Source organism: Benincasa hispida, chromosome 6 (genome assembly GCF_009727055.1).
Source record: "Benincasa hispida cultivar B227 chromosome 6, ASM972705v1, whole genome shotgun sequence".
Taxonomy (NCBI): Eukaryota; Viridiplantae; Streptophyta; class Magnoliopsida; order Cucurbitales; family Cucurbitaceae; genus Benincasa; species Benincasa hispida.
Window position 1 is genome coordinate 1,598,995 of NC_052354.1, and position 7,650 is coordinate 1,606,644.

A 7,650-nucleotide genomic window follows, 5' to 3' on the forward strand; every position below is an offset into this window, starting at 1 on the left:
CCAAAAGACTTGTAACCGTTTGCTAGGTGGTTATTGTTAATATTGTACACATGTTACTATTGTTCATATAGGGACTAGGGTTTGTGGGTTTTGGGACTTGTAAATCTAATGTTTTAAATACTCTAAACATATTAAGTTTCTAAGTTAATAAATTGTGGGCCTACAACCGTCCCATTGCATATAATTTGTATTTGATATCAGAGTTATTCCGCAAGAGTTTTTAGGCAATAAGTGTCAGCCTAAGGGTTGATAACTGCTGTAGTCACGCCCTTCTCTAGGCTAAGAGGGTGGTCTTTAGGCAGTAAATATTTTTAAATAGAATCTAAAGTAACTTTTTAATTTTTTAGTGAGCACATACAAGGATTACAACATCTTGACCCTAGAAACGCACAAAAAAAAAGCATGACAAAGAGTTTGTAGAATGGTTTGAAGATCATGTAAGTGAGAAAAGACAACAGTTATGATATTTATTCATCTATACTATTTTTATTCATTTTAAAATTTGGTACTATTTTCTATGTAGGTTACTAAATTATATATCAATGGAAGCAATAAAGTTGACAAACAGTTATTAGATTTATCTCGAGGTCCATCACAAGAAGTAACATGCTACAAAGGGTACATTGTTAATGGATTTAGATTTCGTATCAAGGATGTCGATGATTTAAGAAAAACACAAAATAGTGGGATAGTAGTGAGAAGAACTGATGATCAAGAGTACTTTAGTGTATTGCATGATATTATTGAATTGCAATATATGGGTGGAAACAAGGTCGTTTTGTTTAAATGCAAATGGTGGAATATCAACGGTTTTGGTAAAGGAATTAGAATTGATGATCATGGACTAACTAATGTGAATATAATGTACACATTGGCTACAAATGAGCCATTTGTATTAGCATGCCAATCTGAACAAGTTTTTTACCTTGAAGATAGAAGAAACCCGATTTGGTATTTTATCTTGAAAGTTGAGCCAAGAGATTACAATATCCCTTTGATCATAGATGAAGATTGTCAAGAAGAAGATGACGAAGAAGATGTAAATAGAGCAATTTAATTCTTAATTTTTTTTTGTCTATCATTTATGTTAGGTAATCTCTTTTTAACTTTATAATATATGATCTATTATTTCTTAAAATAATTCTCAATTTTTATTATGTTATTTATCTAACTTGTTTTTTTTCCAACAAGTTCATTATTTTTGTAAAGGATGAAAAAAGTAAGAAGCAGATTCAAAAACAATAATAGTATAGATAGTCATGAGAATACTATGATTGCATCTACATCTAACCAAATAGGTGAAGATCAACAATCTTCAACAAAATCTAAAGTTGGTTTAGAAGCTTCATCGTTTACAGGAGAAATTAGATCAACTACTAGTCATGAAAATTTTCTTAATAGAGGTAACATGTTTTTTATAATATATATTATTTGTTTTTGATTTGTTAGTAAATTACTTTATTTTCTTTCTTTTTACTTTAGAATCTTCTTTAAAGTAAGAAAAGTACGTGGTCCCACATGTAATCTCAAACTAGTTAAACTACCTCATGGGATTAGATTTGAAGTATCATGGAGGAAGAAACGACCCGTTGGAGATAATGTTGATATCTTTAAAAGCCAATGCACTATCTTAGCTAGACAAGTCAACTTTACTCCTTTACAAGTAAAAAGTTAGAGAGATATTGATACAATAAAAAAAAGAAAACTATTTGAGCTTACATTGGTATATGAAAAAATAATAATTTTCCCCCTTTAATTTACTTTCTACATAATTAGATTACAACTACCATTTTTTTGTAGGAACGATTTAAAGTTGAAGATCATGAGGCTTCAGTATTGCTTTAAATTCACCGATCTTATAATAATTTGAGAGACAATTTAAAGAAAAAATAGTTGTACAAATATGATACAGCTGCAAAAGCTTTAGTAAATATTCCACCAGGAATTACAAGAGAAGATGCAGAATATCTTTCGAAGTTGTGGAAGTCAACTGAATATCAAGTTGTATTCTAATATCTTTTTCTTGTACATAAAAAAAAATTGTACTTATTGTAATTTTTCTATTGATGCTCATACTCTACTTTTGGAATATAGGAGATGTGTGAAAGAAACCAAAAGAACTGTTCTAAATTGAATGTATATCACACAGTGGTTCACAAAGTATACAACAAAGAGTTGAAAAATAGGTAATTAGATGAAAAATTACATAAAGTTCTTTTAATTTAGTCAATATAATATTAAAATATATAATATTTTAATTAGATGAATGTTCAAGGCTTGAACGATGTGGCGCCACACACCTTCTCTTGGCCCGAGAGGTGTTCACACATAGTTGGACTATGTTGTATTGTTCATTAGATGAATCAGTGGTACTTAAGGAGTGAGATGTACTTACATGGGCAAAATGATAAATTGGCCTAGCTGTACTTACGAGCATCTGTAAAGGGTCTTCGTACTTATGATTGGTTATATTCGATGGACACAAAAATATATTTGTGGTAAGAAGAGTTCAGCTATGTCTTTAGTGGAATGCCTAGCAGTTAACGGATGGTGGATCTCGTGGCTAAAGAGTTTAGTTAGCTATTCATGTACTGTTGGAGCTTCGAGCGACAGGTCCATAAGGTCCCCTAGGTAGCTTGGATAAAGTCGAGAATGGTCAGTTTGAAATATTCAAATTGACAAGAGGGAGTTCGGTTATATATGTTAATTATATATGATATAATTGGCTAAATGTATGAGATACATTATTTTGGAGGAAATTAGATATAAATATGATTTATATCAAGTGGAGGAGAAATCACTATAGTAGATATATGATATCAAACTATAGGATAAGAATATAATATGATTATATTCATTTATTAATTAAATTTGTTAATTATGTGATAATTAGCCGAAAACCTCTCCTCAATCATGCGTTAGTGGGAGAATCCTTATTCGGTTATCGTAACTAAATAATAAAATGAAAATTTGTTTCATTTTGCAAGGAGTTCGAAAAAATTGCTCATGGTGTGAAAACGTTTCGATCGCTTAGCTGAGAGCCTATACGATAGTCTAAACGATTACACACCTCGCGTCTAAATGATCACACGCAGTCTCTAAAACGATCGCTCAGAGTCTCTAAACGATCGCTTAGCTTTTCTATATGATCACTTAGTGTGCCGTGTTTTCTAAACGATCGTTTACCTATTACTAGACGATTGCTTAGTAAAACCTACACGATCGTGTAGCTTTATCTAAATGATATGCATCCCTATTATACAATATCCTTCTCCCACTTGCTTATCGTTCTACACGATCAGCTTGTTTCTCCTTCCTCTACCAAATTCAACAAAGACCACTCTTTGGATTCTCACTCCAAGAATACGAAGTGCTCTAAGTGTTGGTGTCATCCCCGTTCCTGCTTGCTCGTGCTTATTCATGTTGCTGTTGTTCGTGTAGACAATCGTGTTGCCGTAGCCGACTGTTTTCTGGGCAATAAAGAACGTAGAGGTTGCTTCCGCTACATTGAGTTCGAAGTCAAGAGAGTCTTCAACTAGTATGTGAACTCAATCTTTTGTATTTTATTTGTGAAAGCATGTTATTAATTAGTGTTAAATCGCATAACTGTGTATTAGATTGTGTGTGTGGTATTTCGGTCACAATGAAATCGAAAAGATCCGAACGCACTCACGGATGCTCTTCGTTAAGCATTCCTTCACTGAAAGCCTAGGAGTCACAAACGCGGGAAGCATATAGAGCAAAAGTATCATCTCATTCGAGAGATTATGCATCGAGGAGACATGATCATCACGCAGATAGCTTTAGAGCACAACGTTACTGATCCGTTAATAAAAGCCTTTATAACTAAGGTTTTTTAGGGTCACCTACAGAGTATGAGTCTAGTGGGAGTGTGTTTATGCACTAGTTTATTGTTTGTGTAATTTGTATTTTGACTATATTGTACACTCCACTAGCTTTAGGTTAAGTGGAAGATTATTGTTGGGGTTGATGCCCTAAATCTCGTAGGGTCCTATAGTTTGTAAATGGTCTGACATCTACCGACAAGTTCCAGTCATCCGCTGCCGCTCCTTCGCCCCATCCTAAGCGCTGTTGCCGTAGAGTCAGTGTCGTCATCGTCATTTTCTATAAGATTTTGTAAGTGTGTGGGGTTTTCGTTGAAAGCCAATCAAACTATTGATTCCGTTTCACACTTACCCATTATGTTTAGATGTTCAGATTCAAGTTTCGGGGAGAATCTTGAGGTTTCCTGGTGTTTTCGGTGTGGGTGATTTAAGTTTGATCTCGTGGGTTTTCGTTAAGTTGTTGAAAAGCTTGTGGTTTAGGATTGGTGGTTTTGGAGACTGTGCTTAGATATTGAAATTTCATATTTGTTTGTTTGCTACTTTGTTTTGATTCGAGGTTTCGTTGGGCAAGGAAGAGATTAAGCTTGAGAGTTTCTAAAAGTTGCGATTAGAGGTAAGTAATTTTACTACTGAAACTGTCGTCGTGCCAGACAATGATTGTTATGTTCTTCATGTCATTGCAGCTGTATCTTACGCATCTAACAGTAACAGGTTGAAGAATCTACATCAACTGTGGATGCTAATATTTGTCCCACAAATGCCTCTCAGGCTTCTAACAATGTCATTGCCGCCAGAGCTGCTACCTAGATTGCCTCCACAACTAACACATACGATTCATAAAGTAAGCACATAAGTCGGGTGAATCTAAACATCAACACAATTTATTCTTACGGTTTTAATTTTCACATCCACAGCTGTAGATATTGGCCAAAAGATCAAAATTAAGGTTTATATAAAGTCGCTGAAGCTGATCGACATTTGGCACCAGATCAACAAGTTGGGTGAGATTTTGATCAATATTTGGCATCAAATCAATAGGTTGGGCAATATAAAAAATATTGGAAGCTGTGGAGGCAATCTCTGGGCAGCAACTTTGTGGCAAAAATGTTAGCGTCCACAACTGATGTAGTTGCTTCAACCTATTGATTGTTAGTTGCGTATAAGATACAACTACGACGACATGAAGAACCACGCTAGTAACAAAAATGATGGTGAGGCTGATATTGAAGTTTTCCATGAGGGAAAGAAACACGTAGAGATGGGAGTGAAAAAAGAGAGGAGGAAAGGGACGAGAGAAATGAGTGAATGGGAGGGAATAGAAAAGCTTAGAAGTGAAGGAAAAGATTGTGGAAGATTAAATAAAGAATTCAACTGCACATTTTTATGGGCATACAATCTTCCTTTTTGGCTTTGGCTCTTCGTCAACCCATTTATGGATAACATTGTTGAAGAGGGTGAAAAGAACATTAAGGTTGAGAGGCCTTTCTTCTTATAAATAGATGCAATAAGGCGAGATTTCATTTAGTGGCACATGAGTATATTTCATTGTTTCAGTGATGTATATGGCATCATTAGTAGGGGAAATTTTCATATTTTCTATTTGAAATAAAAATTCTCTGTCATCTCCCATTGTTCTTCTATCATTTCTCTACTCCCTCAAACTTCCCTCTTCTTCCTTTCCCCCTCCTCTTAACATATTTAAAAAAAAAAAAAAGAATAATTAACATAATTTTGATCAAGAATTAAAATATCCATCGATATATTCATGAAGATATCTGTAAATCCAAAAGTTCAATATTGATAATTCATGGATATCTCCAACATCTATTATATATAAGTGCTTGTAAAATACAAAATATATCATCTTTTTAGTCCAATATGAATGGAGATACTAATAGCAATATCTATAACTTAATGTGGGAGTAAAAATAATTTAATTATTAATCTATATAAAATTTATTAAATTTCATGACTTTCAGAAATATCCATCTATATTGATATTTTTTTTAATCAATATATTCGTCGCTATACATATAAATTTAAAATTTCAATATCGATATTGATACCGATAATTTAATACTTGATTTTGATTTCATTTATTGTATACTTAGATGAAAAGGAAAAGTGAAAGAGATTAGAATTTGAAATGGTTTGAAGACAAATGCACTTAAAAGAGAAAGAAGAGTGATGACCAACAACTAAAACCCTAACCCTAAAATATGAAGCTATGAAATTAATTGAAAACCCAATCCCTAAAAGTTGTCCCTACTAGTATTATTTGTGATTGTTGTTGTGAGAGTTTTTGAACCTAACTTAGATGGCCAAACAGAACACAAACAATCAACAGAAATAAATCGAAAGCAGTAAAGAACACCAAGATATATAGTGGTTCGACCAGTTTGGTCTACATCTACTTTGAGAACCAACTTGAATTAATTTATTAATGAGCAATAAAGAAATTCTACAAATTACAGATAGTCAACAAATTCACCAATCTGTAATTTTAGTATCCACTGATACCAAAAGATCCGCACACAACGTTGCAGATCCGCACACAATGTTGCAGATCTGCACACAACGTTGCCTTTGAAAACTGAGAACAACCCGCTGCAAAACAGCCCAAAACTGTGTGCTACCCGCCTCTGACCGGCGAACTACCAAAACCAGATCTGCAGCAAACCCACGCTGAACCGGAACTGTCCGACCACTTGCTTGGAACCGGACTGCCCAGATCGATACGATCTATAACACCTGTCTCTTATACACATCTAGATGTGTATAAGAGACAGCCTCTGACCGGCGAACTACCAAAACCAGATCTGCAGCAAACCCACGCTGAACCGGAAAACTGACCGATGCCTGTCTCTTATACACATCTAGATGTGTATAAGAGACAGACTGTGTGCTACCCGCCTCTGACCGGCGAACTACCAAAACCAGATCTGCAGCAAACCCACGCTGAACCGGAACTGTCCGACCACTTGCTCGGAACCGGACTGCCCAGATCGATACGATCTTCAACTCGTCACCCACGCTTACGCCGCAGCTACTGTCTTCAATCTCGCCGGAACCAAGACCACCTGTCTCTCTGACAAACTCGTCGTATGGAACTGAGCTACAAGCGGCTGCTTTCGTTTATAAGCCAACCAAGGGGCACGATTTCGGTTTCAGCAAAAAACCTCAGGCAACTGCTTCGGTTTTTTCTTCTCAGGCGGTTGTTTTTCGGTTTTGTTTCTCGCTTGTGGCTGCCTTTCTCTCCTACTAAAAGAGTTACACGAAAATCCCCTAATTTTGGAGAAGAAAGGGATAATTACAAGAATGCCACTGCTCATTATTTACAAGAATGCCATTGGGCCTTTAAATTTCCAAAAAACCCAATAAAACCCACTTAAATACCTTGTTATTTTCTACAAGTCTCCCTCATAACAAGAATATTTAAGTGTCAAGCTGATTCTCCAATATTTCTATCATCTAGATTTAATATTCAGCCTATCTAATAGGTATTTGAATCTATGGGTTGGAAGAACCTTAGTTAACATATCTGACAAATTTTCAACTGTATGAACCTCGATCGGTTCAACATCTTTCTGGGCAACAACTTCTCTGATAAAATGAAATTTGACATCGATATGCTTAGACCGTTCGTGATGAGATGGATTCTTCACAAGATGAATAGCACTCTGGCTATCACAACGGACGATAGGAATGAACTCCTGCGACAACAACTCACTAATTATTCTTTTCAACCACACTGCCTCTTTCATAGCTTCACCCACTGAAATATACCCTGAATCAGTAATAGACA